Genomic DNA, 13,763 nt, shown 5'->3' with positions numbered 1-13,763 from the left:
CCTGTGGTGGGGATCAGAGGCGGATAAACGCCTGTGACTTTCCCTTTTCAACATTCTCCCCTGAACCATTCAGCCCTCTGTTTACTGGGCCAATAATCTGTTAGCTCACAGGCCGAGAAACACAACAGCATAACCCCTTTTATTTTTCACAGGAAAAAAAATGTATTGTCGTCTGATTCAGCACCATATCCCCCTTTGACACATTCTGCATGGTGTGATTTTTCATTTCTTTCTGATCCCACCCACTTTTTCATCCCTTAGAGCTGTGTGTTGGTGTGTGTGTGTGTGTGCGTGTGCCTGTGTGTGTGTGTTTATTCTTAGAAGATTTAGCAATGTGTTTCATCTCCTCTTCCTGACACAGTCCAAGGTGCTGCCATTGTTTTTGTTACATGATAGGCTTGGCTAAACCTTATGAATTTTACCTATGATTTAACACAGCACCAAAGATTGTCAGGATATGTTTCCGCTCCAGCACACAGGACTCCAGCCAAATCCCTCCTACCACAAACAGCAGCCTCTTTCCTCATCAGTATGGCAATTCTAACCTTTCTTCTTCTCACATTTCTCTCCGGGAAAACACAAGCATTTTTATTTTAACACATTTCTTTTTGTAGCTTCCAACCTGTATAAACACATGAAAAATACACCTTATTTAGAAAGTCCAACTGTCAGGTGTTAAAAAAAAGATTCAGCTTATTGTTATTGCTTATTGTAGCCAACCCCCAATTCTGAAAGTAAACCAGAGCTCATTTGGACTCTATTTCAAACCTTAAACCAGGGTCTAACATTAGTGGTGGAAGGTAAGTACTGAACTTGATTACACTTCCAAGTACTTGTTCTTTACTTGAGTATTGAAATGTTATGCTACTTTATACCCGCCCCGCTGTGATGTGACGGTGTTTATATCAAACAGCCCCTCAGTCCTTGAGGCCCCAGCAATACACCCGGCAAGTGTGAAGTTCTCTAGATACAGAAAGGACACACTTACATACAAACAGACAGAGATTCCTTGCTTTTTAGCTAGATGAACTGTGGTGTCCATTCAAATATGTTTGACACATCCTGCATTAAGTCTTGAATGTACATGCCAAGTTTCGTTCACAGTACACACAGTTCTGTCTTTCTCTCCAGGATTTTTTCCAGAGGGTGGGAGGCTGAAACTACTAGTTTTGTTGCGCGGCGGGGTTGTCATGGATACGTGGTGTCAACAGTGTCGTCATACATGTGCGGTAAGGCGGTTGTCCGTGTTGCTGTATGTCTCTACACTGAGCTGAAATGAAATGAGTGCACATAAATTGTAATTGTAAAGAAATATTGTTTATTTATTTATTTATAGTTATTTATTTATGAATATTTATTTACAACACATAAATAAATGTGGGCCTTACAGATGATAGATGGATCAATCAGTCTATCTTAAAAACAAATCTTGATTCTCACACTGTCTATATGGTCCTGAATATAGATGAAAGCCAAATCAAGACAACACTTTGACTCATGGATGAATGATGAATCAGCGTTTTGTTTCCTAATAAGTGAAACTATCTGTCAGTCTTAGTGTTACTGAGTTCAACAACCTCTTAACAGCTTGAGAAAACGTGTTGAGTTGTTGTGTCTGTATTCAGAGATCTGTAAGTCCTTTTATAGCAGGTTTTAATCTTGTGCTTTGACTTTTGCTTGTTAGGATGTTGTTTAGTTTGGATAACAGATTGTGCCTTAAAAAATATTTACAGCACAGTAGTTCATCTAGATACAGGTGTACAGTATTTTTCTGCCTCCCGCTTTGAATGAAGTTAAAATACCCCTGCCCAAGGTTGAACGAATTACAACCATGTTTTTTCATAACTTTAATATGCCTAATTTTTGAAATGGATGGTTGTATAAACATATTTTACTGCAAAATTAGTTAATGTGGTTGATGTTTGGATCCTCACCAAAACTGAAAATAGTGAAAATTTAGGTTTCTCCAAAAGGGACATCGTCTGCCTTCTTACATGTATCTCTGGAAATAATAATCAGAATGTCACCAAATTTGGACTGGATGTTCACAAACAGTTTTTGCATACAGTAAATCAAACATTTCATCAATACCTTTGCTACCTATCTACCTATCTATCTTTGAAATGTATCCACATAAACACAGATGAATTATAGGCGGAAATTAAAAGAAAATCCAAAAGGTATGTTTGCAATTATTAAAGTAAGGAGACCAGTCACCCAAAAAATGTCATTTATATGTATCAAAGACTGTTATCTTATAAAAGTAGGTAATTTGACTATTCACTTGACCCTCTGATGTCACCAGCCCCTAACAGGTAACCAGTGCAGCCGTCACTTCAAACGGACAAATACAATAGGGCTCTATTGGTTTAAATGTGTGAAGAAAAGGACACAAACCATAGATTAAGCCAAAAACTATATACATTTCATACAATCAGGTTCAAATACACATTTTTTTCCCTTCCAGATCTTCAAAACCTCCCACCAAGATGATCGTCTGTTCCTCAGTGAGTCTAAGTGGACCTGAGCTGGTTATGTAATTGAAAACAAAAGCAGAAAGTGTAGCCATGTTGCCACTGCTTGTCAAGCACCTCCTGTAATTTGACACTTTATTGTGCCCTGAGATCACATGTGTTGTTCCTGCAACCTCGTCTTTGTCTGTTTTTGCTTGACGTAGTTTGGGTGGTCATATCGGTCAAAAACCATGGCAACACAATTGATTTTTTCCTCTACCATAACAGTGAAAAGATTCTTTTGAGGGGGTGTTCTGTGTACTGCAACCCTGATTCATTCAGACTCTGAGGTAATGCCATACCATCTATGCTATATGCAGGTGGTCCTGTTATATCAGGTAAGTGGAACTCATCACAATCTCTGCCTCCTTGGCTAGGTCAGCTTTGGAGGTTTTTCTCATCCTGCCATCATCATAGAACAAAGCACGTGGTAGAGCAGCTAACTCATGAGACAACATGTTCTCTGTGGACACGTCTTTGGCTTGAAACTGCTAGAAGTCTCCTTAAAATAGCCCGAGTCCATCCGATGCTGTCCAGACTTGTTTTTCGATACAGGTGCTTTTTACAGGTGATTTTCTTTTCTCTATTTCCCAGAAACTTTGTTCTTGTGTCCTACGCAAGGCACTTCTTTATGAACTTCAAGGAAACAGGAGAAACTTTTTGCCACCATTTTTGAGACAATTTGAACGGTGACAATGTTTACAAGTCAGGCCTGGTCAGTTGCCTCACAGTTGAAGCTCTGCTCATCAGACAGCCGTGCAACAAAGCCACTTTCTTGCAGGAACTTGTACGACTCTGGATGCTGTTGCAGAAATGTTCTCATGTCATCAACATAAATTAGCATGTACTTGGAATAGTTGTTTCTTCCAGCAGCCTCAAACCATGGTAAAACTTCCACCATTAAGTTCAAGTGAAGTTAAAAGTCTGCATCTCTTTCTGCCAGCAGCATTCTCAACAGCGGTCCACTCCTTGCATAGATGAGAAGCAGTAAGCAAGGCTGGCAGACTGCTTACTTCCTGCTGTTGAAAAAATGTGAACTTACTCAATGACTTCATCAATGTGTTGATCTTTGATTTCTTAAATGAGTTGTTTTGTTGATGCCCTGTCTTTGGCATGGAGTGAATATTATACATCCCCCATTTGTTCCATGAGGTTAATTGTTCCTGTCCTTGTTGTTCTGTCCATGACATCATTGCTTTCCAAGAGTCGAAATAGAGCTTCTAGGATTCAAGCTTCTTACCCCCCCTTGACAGCTGTTTGCAGTCCACCATCTCCATAGAGTTTGCCAATGCTTGCAAGATAAGCCATAGTGATGTGCATGCTTTCCAATCGCATCGTTACCTTTCCATGAGGAGAAGGAATCTTCAGGGCTTTGCTATAAATTCCAAGGTCGGCAGTTACAAGAATATGCTTTTACCCCAGTTGTGCAGAGAGCTGTGTAAGGCAAATCAGTGCTGTGTAGATTGTAGAATAATCAGTTGGTGAAGCTTTCATGAAAGGTATATATCGCACAGCAACAACTGGAGGTGACTTATCTGTGATGAATAAAATGAACGCAGACAATGATGGGACATGCTGTTCTTTCCCCTCGATGATCCAGGCCAGCTTCCATAGTGTGTCTAACTTTCCAGCTGGTGTGGAGAAGTCACTCTTTGCAGAAGTTGTGATGGCTCATGTATGGCTTGAGGTTCTGGTCTGATAGGTGGTCTTGAGTATCTAGACAATAAATTAAACATGACTTAGTTGTGCCATCATACATTTTCTCAGAAAAACAAACTAATATAATACTTAATTGACTAGACACTGACATTACACAAATATGTTCAGCCTCCCTGTGAAGCTCCTCTTCATCTACATCATACAGTAGTTGTTCAAGGCAGAAAGGGACTTCTATGGAAACCTGGCAAGACCATGGACCGCTGTTGTGGTCTGACCTTGTCTGTAACTTGCCATCACATGAGTGCTCTGCTTTCCTACCAGATTTTCCTTATTTTATCAAAATTGTCAATTGCAGCATTAATCATACCAGGGTCTGAGATTCCACTGAGGCCAGTGGGTATCTAGGTGCCCTCATTCCTTGTGACAGCAGAGACAGATGTGAGAAACTGCCTGACTTCATTGTATGAAACACAGTGACCCACTGCATTTAACTCACTGATGAGTGCCTTGCTTCCATATTCATGATTTTCATAATGGGAAGCCCTAGTGTTATGAGGGTGTGCATCTGGCAGCATTGTGCAATGGTGTCTTTGCAGATTGCAATTACACAGAGAGTTCCCATTGATGAAGGCTCCGCACATGTTTGGACAGTTGTATGTGCATTTTTATCCACACACCAGTTCATAATGTCATAGACAATGTTGGTTAAATAATCCTGATATGAATGAAAAGACAGATGTTCTTGCTCTCATAAAAGCCTTTACCTCTGCCATGGTTTTCCTCAATATACCTTCTGCCATGTGTAATATGTGAGTTTCAGACATTGTTGGATGGCATTCCAAATTCACTGTATCACCTTTGTTTCCTTTTCTTTGAGTAAAACAGCCTCCCTCATAGCAAGGCCAATGGGTAAATTGGCTGAGCAAACCAAATCTGATTTTCCTAGTTTCTTCAATGAGTGCATGGAAGGCCTTGTCATGGGTGGACACCTTTTACTCACTTAGATGCTTTCGTTTAGCTGCGGCCACATTTCTACCAGAGATGTGATGTGCCAGACAGCATCAATGATACTTAGCATCAAAAGCAGAAAGATCTTGATATGCCAGCATTCGAAGCTGAATTTGTTCATCTGCTCTCTCTTCTGCTGCATGTAGCACTTTGTCTCTGGTGCTCTTGCCAGTTCTAGTGGTGATTGAGGTAAGGCACTGGTCTTACATGGTCTTTCCTGCAAATGAAGCAGTCTCCTCATTGAATGAAATCATGTCCTCCCTACTTAGTCTTCCAGATAATGTGGTTGGTGTAGATGAAGTCTCATTCTGATTTCTGGTTGCATCAGGTCCTTTGATGTCCATCTTAGTAGTGTATGACGCTCTACATAATTTGTAAAACAGAAACCTAAATTTGAAACCCAATATATCTTCTTTGTGCCAGAGAAACGCATTTGTGGACTTCATCATCTCTCAGCTCGGCCCAGTCTATAACTTTTTTTAGTCCCTCATACATTGGATTCTTCACATAAGGCCTACATTCTTGAATTAATGGTTTGGAACAGATGATACAGTTTTGCTGTTCAGTATGTCAGACTCATCAGCTGGTGGTTCCATCTTGTTGCTCCAGATGGAACTTCATAATCTACAGATGGACATGAAGCACTGCATATTACTACATTACACATTCAGTCTTAGAGTGAACATGAACATTGATGTCTGTCATGTCTCTACAGTTTATATCTAAGTGAGATGTTAAACTTATGTACCTAGACATCATGCATCATGTGTGCTTGGTGTCCTCACTTCAGCATTCGGCAAGGCTACTGGATAGTAGCACTAATGCTAATACTGAGTGCTAACGCTAACATTCAGGGGCATAGGACTGGGTGGGAAAGGGGACTGAGTGTACAGGGACCTCATGTGAGGAGGACCCACAAAGATATGAATAACTGTGGATGCAGGGAGGGGCCCATAGAGAATGCCTATGAACAGGGTCCAGAATTTTGTGTTACACCCCTGCTAACATCAATCGAAACAAAAGATGGTACTGATGTTTCCTGATGTTACCCTGATAAGTATCATAAAATATAGCACATTTAGGATGCACACAGTCTACAAGTAACATGCTTTACTGTTGATATACCGTAAGCTGGGAACCAACTAGCTAACTGTTAGTTGCTAATCCATGGGAACATTTTCCTTCTTCTGTGGTTTTAAATAGGCTACTTAAAAACAGATCTTATTTTTTTTTTCTTCTCCGGAAGGATACCACCTTTTTTGTGAGTGTGTCAATAAAGCAAACACACTTTTAGCAGTCTTACTCCTCTCAAATTTATGGGACATTGTAAACAGAGGTCACCGACACCAGCAAAAACTAAAGCCATATGAAATTGTAACCTTTATGTTAATTGTGTCCTACTTAGGATAGTATGAAGAATATCACTATCATTTGAATGGAAAAACAAAATTAGGCAATATATAATATGGAGGACCTCAGTGTATTTCTATACTGTATGTATTTTATTATTAATTTATGATTTAATTTATAATTAATCTTTGATTTTATGAATTCAGGCAAAATTTTAAATTAAATCGTGAAAATATTGTGTCACACAGCCTGTTGTCTCATAGTGTATGTTATTCAAATATAACATAAAATATAAAGAAAGAATGTATTTAGAATGATAAAGAAATGTTTATTATTATACATAATATATATTATTTCTTGTTTTTTGGCTTAATCTAAGGTGTCCTTCTCTTTACACATTTACACCAATAGAGCCCCATTGCATTTGTCTGTTTGAAGTGATGGCTGCACTAGCTACCTGTTAGGGGCTGGTGACATTAGAGGCTAAAGTGAAATAGTCAAATAACGTACTTTTATGATAAAATAAAAGTCTTTGGTACATATAATGACAATATTTGGCGATTGGTCCCCTTACTTTAATAATGACAGACACACAGACACACACACACACACACACATATATATATATATATATATGTATATACCTTTTGGATTTTAATTTCATATTCAATTACCACCTATAATTCATGTGTGTTTAAGTGTATAATTTCAAAGATGGACAAAGGTAATCTTTGCTTTATTGTATCTATGTCTCAAATTTGGTGACATTCTGATCATTATTTCCAGAGATACATGTAATAAGGCAGACGCTGTCCCTTTTGGACAAACCTAAATTTTCACTATTTTTGGTTTCAGGGAGGATCCAAACATCCACCAAATAAACTAATTTTGCAGTAAAATATTTTTACACAACCATCCATTTAAAAAATTAGACATATTAAAGTTATGAAAAAAACATGGTTATGCTTTGCTCTAGCTCAGGTAGGGGTATCTCAAAAACTAAAGCCTCCTATACTTTGCTCCTATACTATGTGTACTAGTGTGCTTTTCATACTAGTGTGAACAACACTGAAATGCTGTTATGTTCCATTAGCACATTATAGTGTCAATATCCTAGTCACTATCCAAATAAAATGTGAACTTCTGAAAACTGGAAAATACTGTAATGAAAATATACCAGATAGCTTCATCTAAACATCTCTATCCTCCATTATACAGTTAGATTAAAGTCATCTGAAGTATTCTGGTTTCACAAAAATTACAAGGAGATTTTCTTCTTTTTCCACAATCTGAGTCTTATGGATCTACAATAGTTCAGGATAAAATACACTATAGCACCAAAAGGACATCTGTTCCACGTACTTTTTCTACACTTTTGTCTGGGGCTGTTTTTCATGGTTTGGGCCGATTAGCTCTGAAGGGAAATCGTAATGCATCAGCATACAATGATATTTTAGACAACAGTTTTCTTCCATATTTGTGGTGAGAGTTTTGGGACAATGGCCCAATGCACATATAATATAATAAATAAATAAAGAAATGGTTTTCACAGTTTGGTATCGAAGAACTTGACTGTCCTGCACAGACCCTTGACCTCAACTTCCATCCAACACCTTTTACTGCAAGCCAGGCCTTATCACCCAACACCAGGAAGGCTAATGTAACCATATATTAATAATGAGAACTATCTGGTCATAAATTTGAGAACTCTGATTAGATGTGACTAGTCAGCAGCTGGTGAATCAGACCAGTGATGGTGAATCATAAATGAAACAGATTTTAGCGGTCTGCCTGAACTGACTTAAAGGACGGGTTCACAATTTTTGTGCAAAAATGTGTTTAAAGGTTTATCTGAAGCTTATATGAGGCTTGAGCAGTCTGAGTTAGTCATATCAAGTGGATATCTGCCACATTTACAGTCTTTTTAGCATCAAATACCCTCTTTGTGTTTCCTTGGAGCTGTGGTGAAAGTATAGAAACAAAAAGAAGGACTTTGACACTGAAAAGACTGTAACGTTCAAAGATATCTACTTGATTTGACTCATTTGGATCAGACATGAACACATGTCTTGAATATGCCCCCCCTGCTGCTGCCCTGTTAAAGGCTTCATTAAAATAGTTGATGGATCAACAGGACATGACTCATGAGATGCATGAGACACAGTCTCTAAATCCCATCTCCAGATCAGAGCCACTCCCCACCAGCCATCATAATTAGCCAATTAATGGGATCTAGCATGTGAGTTTGTTATCTGCTCCCTCAACCCAGCTGAGACACCAAGATTAAAGTCCCATCTGAGTGCACCTATGTGTGAAAACGTTAATGTGATAATGGAGAGGCTGGCACCTACACACATATACACAAAGGAGACAAACACCACGGGCTACATTGTAATGATCTACACAGTAAGGATGTTTTTTGTGTGTGTGAGGGTTTTGTGTTAGTATGTTTTCCTACTGTTCAACGGCTGTCCAGTGGGGCAGGCACAAAGAGCACATTTGATTTATTTTTCATGGAGCGTGAGGAACCTTATCTTTTCTCTATTGTTTGGCCACCTTTGGGCAGGGAGGAGACAGCCACAGCTAAGCACGGTGCAGCAGTAGAAGCTGCTGTTTACTACTGGTATCATTATAGTCATTTTTCTAGCCTGAGCCTTGAATTTTTGAAGCATATCATGTAAATTTCTAATAGTGTGTAAGCAGGTCAGGGGTTGTGTGTGTTGATAGAGAAGGAAGGAAGTGACTAGAAAGGAAATATTCTGTCTCATACAGCAGGTAGTGCACTGTAAATTATTTCCAGCATTTCACAAGATTTAACTGTAATATTTCACAGTAAATTACACTATTATCATTTTACAGGCTTTAACTGTGATATTTCACAATACTGTACTCTGAATGTCACTGTGAAATCAATGCAGGCGTGGACTTAACCCAGGAAATTACTGTGAAATTTGAATTTGAACTTGGTCGCACATTACTGTGGGATTAATTGTTAATTTTTAAGAAAAGGTGTGACGTAGCTTTCATTTGTGAGAGCTGTCCAGCAGTCAGTGGTCAGAGCTAATGTTAGCTTGACTTTTAGCTCATCCTGCTTCTCCTCTAAGTGTTTTTCAGTGCATTTAGTCACAGTAGCTCTCGATGGTATAATGTACTCGGGCTCGAAATATGAATATAAATAATAATATGGATATAAGGCAACCCTGATTATAAAACAATCCCACCTTTTCCAACAGCTGTTTCTACACTATTCTATATCATAGTATAGTTGCATACTCACACACTCCTGTCATTCTCTTGGAAGTGGTCAAAAATGATTTTCACCAGCAGTTAGCATTTATATGACTGCCTGTTTGTCTTTTTGAGCTCCTTATCATGTCCAACAGTGGTATTTGGCAGCTTGACATATTCCATTTCTGCAGTAGAGATGTTAGAAGATGCTTTGGACTTGTTTTCACTCGTCATGATTTTTTTTCCTCCATGGCAGAAAAACACAAGCCTTCAGAAACTCCTGCAGGTGAAACTGGACTAACAAACACTTTTAGGGCTGACTGACTCTAACACATGCACTAGAAGCAGACTTTAAGACACTTGCTAGCCTAGCAACATTAATGCTACAAACAACCTATAATGCAACACTCCGTGTAGAAGTCAGTTTCACATCGTTGCTTTCTTCATTCAAAAAGAATATCTGATGTGAACATGTAATTGTCTAGCTGTTAGTGGATTATGTGTATGCAAATTAACCTATAGACTGACATTCTTAACCGGTCAAAAATATTCTCAGTGGTTAACCAATAAACAGATAACTGTTGACATTCCGGCAACTAATGAAATCGGCAACTAATGAAATCAGGTTTGTTAATTAATTAATTGACAGGGTTTTCAATCTGATAATATATATTATTTTACTTTGTAACTTAACTAGCATTAGCTGTTTGTCATATGTGTGTTTTTGAAGCTGGAGAAAAAGAGTTAGCACACAGAGCTACGGTAGCTAAGCTTACTGTTCACCCCAGTAAATTTGAGTGTGCTCACTTTTAAAGAGGCCCATAACTAACATTACCTGCAACGTTAACCTAACTTTGTTATGATGTGAATCATATGCTATGGCCTTCACAGTCACCAGACCTCAACCCAACTGAACATCTATGGGAAATTTTGGACTGACATGTTAGACAGCGCTCTCCATGACCATCATCAAACGAGGGAATATCTTTTGACAAAATGGTGTTTTTCCCTTCAGAAGAGTTCCAGAGACCTGTAGAATCAATTCCAAGGTGCATTGAAGATGTTCTGGTGGCACGTGGTGTGGCCCAGGACCTTACCAAGACAATTTATTTTGGTTTTTCCTCCAATTTGTCACCTGTCTGTAGTTTTTGTAGCCTCATTTTGAACGTTTTGAACATCATCTGTTAGTTTTTGTGCTAAGGGCATTCTCTCCTGTCCTGCTGTTTTTAGTATTAGTATTACTGCAGTATTACTGCAGTGCTGGAAACTGGAAACTGTGTAAACTGAAGACCGCTGGTTTAAGGTAAGCAGAGAATTTAATGTTGACATGTTAACGTTAGCAACCAGAGGAATAACTGTGACGATTTAAGATAGAGGCAAAGATTCAGCTTTCTAGCACTTGTTCGAAATTGTGCACGACGATCATTCTGTGAAAGATATTTCTGAATAACCACTTTCCAAGCAAACTTTGGGATTTAAACTGCGACTCTGATGGCAGAAGCATGAAATGCAAGAAAATGTGAAATTGATACCATTGTGTAAAATATATTGAAATATTACCACTCATGTATCATATATGAAGAGTTCATTTGCAAAAATGGATAAAAGCCATTCTTATGATGAATAAACATCTGTTTGAATGATCCTCCTGGAGTGCACACAAAAAGGTGCTGTGCAAATAAAGTTTATTATTACATGTTCGTGGCACAGAACTGTCAATGCAATAATGGCCCTTTCATTGTCATTTACAATCATACCTGAAGGTGCTATGCAATTGAGTAGCTTTTCAGATACAATCAAATGGGTGGGTATAAAAAGGCATGCAATCACAATGCGTAATGATGCACAATGGCTGATTTGGCACTGTTGAAAGATTTGGCGAATGGAAGACTTCAGAGAGTGCGAATTTTCGGAGACAGGTCCTTCTTGGGCCCACAGATGGACAAGCTCAAAGTTTAAGAGACAGCATGGACACATCAACCAATAAGTACATTCATTAGAAACAGATTGACTTTAAGAGGATGTTATTGTAGACATGCTGTAAGACTTCAGTGTAGCACAAGATTTCCTCTTTTCGTGTTTTGTCAAAATGAGTGGTTTCAAGTTTAAATAAGATTATTTTTGTGTGTCTGTTTCACAAATCCACTGTTCGGTTTGCTTGAATGAACCCTGAATGATCAACTGGCACTAAACCCCTTAAAGCTTCAGGGAGTGTGTGACCACTATGATGACTCAAAAACAATCTCATAGCAAGATCTCTCAGAAATCTTTTAAGTGTTGTAGGTGTAAGACATAAAATAGATCCTACTAAAACATTTTAATGGTCCTCTCTGTCTAAAGACATTACAAACATCTCTCTCCTCAGTCACTTTGATAAACACAAACCTCATCTACTCTTCATCATACTGATGTAGCTGTAACTTTAACTTTCTTAGCTAACTTAATACTAACACACATCAATACAGTGTAATGTGGGTTGACACCACATTGAGAGCTATGGTACTGTTGCTAACATGCTAACGCACTAAATGCAATTAGCATAACTTTTTCAAACTGCATAGAATTGGTACAGTATTACAAATGCTCAAACACACACACACACACACATTGCATTTACCTTCTGTAGATTCCAGGCTGCAGGAGGATTTCAGGCTGGACACTGCAACAGACCAACACGCTGCTCTGGCTGTTCAGACTGTAGCCGCAGCAAGTGGGAGACATGTAGCTACGTCTTGAGTCTTGCTAACGTTACTCAGTAACGTTTGTGCGTGTGTGTTGTCAAGGAGGTTTGATAAGAACTATGTGTGCTACACAAAACACTCAGTCAGTTTCATTTTAATCCCTGTGCACTGTAACGTTACCAAATATGTCCCAAAATGTATTTACATCCTTCCCAATCCTATTTTTATCGGCGACGCGTGGTCCTTAAATTCAAGCCCTGATTGCTATATTCCATAAAGTCACATTACTGGAGCAGTGTTCACTTAAAACATCTTCAATAGAGATTGATAGTGAGACTAAGCCAGGGTTGCCAATTTTGGGTACCTGGCTGGAGTGAGATTTTGATGCCATGGGCTTAATCACGCGTATGTGCACGTGCACATGCACATATTTGGACTCAATTGATCATCTGGGTTTAAAACAGTATGCAGTTTACACATGTGGTGGGAGCGGGAGTATAGGTCTCAGATTTAAGGATATAGCCTGACTACAACACTATAGTAGACATACATTAATCCAATAAAGGACACACAGGTTTGTTCACTAATGAAAGTCAAAGATGTGTTCTTTCCGATATCAAAACTACGTTTATGTGAATGTTCACAAGTTAAAAGGCACTAACAAGGGTTTACACACACACACACACACACACACACACACACAGTCACTCATATATACATCAGTGTTCTTCACTATTTTTTTCATGGGTACCACACTGGCAGGACAGACAACAGCACTAACCATGAAGTAAATCTGCCAACTAATTTGTCATATCACGACATACAATATGTAATGCAGCCAATACAATCTCACTTAAAAATAGACTTACCTTAAAGCTAGGGTATCTAATGTATTTTAGAGGCATTTTTGTGATATTTGTTGAAATTCTCTGTACATCCCGACAGCAATCAATAAATCAAATGAAAATCCAGTATCTGTGACTGTTGCAGGCCTGTAATAATCCCATCCAATCATTTCAATGAGCCCAAATGAAATGTCATTTTATAGCAGATTTCAATCTTGTTCTTTGACTTTTGTTAGTGGGATGTCTTTACATTTGAAGGAACTTTATTTTGTATGGTGTTAATTACAGAAATTGTGGACAAAACACACAGTGGGGATGCACCAGCAGCCAATCTATCCAAACTATCAAGCTAACGTTACATTAACATTACTGTAAGGTAGGCTACAACAGCAACAGATAGATACACTGGACGGTTAAAACACTAATGTCAATTTAAAAAAACTTTAGCTCCACTTTTTGCTGAAGAGTTTTTGCTAGCT

General features: G+C 38.6%; 1 long non-coding RNA gene across 1 annotated transcript; it reads right to left on the bottom strand.

Annotated features, from left to right (window-relative positions):
* Positions 1-2,403: 2,403 nt before the first annotated feature.
* LOC121906364 lies at positions 2,404-13,763 on the bottom strand. The gene is made up of 2 exons (XR_006098610.1): positions 12,376-13,763; positions 2,404-4,229 (listed from the first exon to the last, which is right to left on the bottom strand). It is a non-coding gene; the product is annotated as an uncharacterized LOC121906364 (long non-coding RNA).

This window comes from Thunnus maccoyii, chromosome 10 (assembly GCF_910596095.1).
Source record: "Thunnus maccoyii chromosome 10, fThuMac1.1, whole genome shotgun sequence".
Lineage (NCBI taxonomy): Eukaryota > Metazoa > Chordata > Actinopteri > Scombriformes > Scombridae > Thunnus > Thunnus maccoyii.
This window is presented reverse-complemented; position numbering and strand designations above follow the sequence as displayed.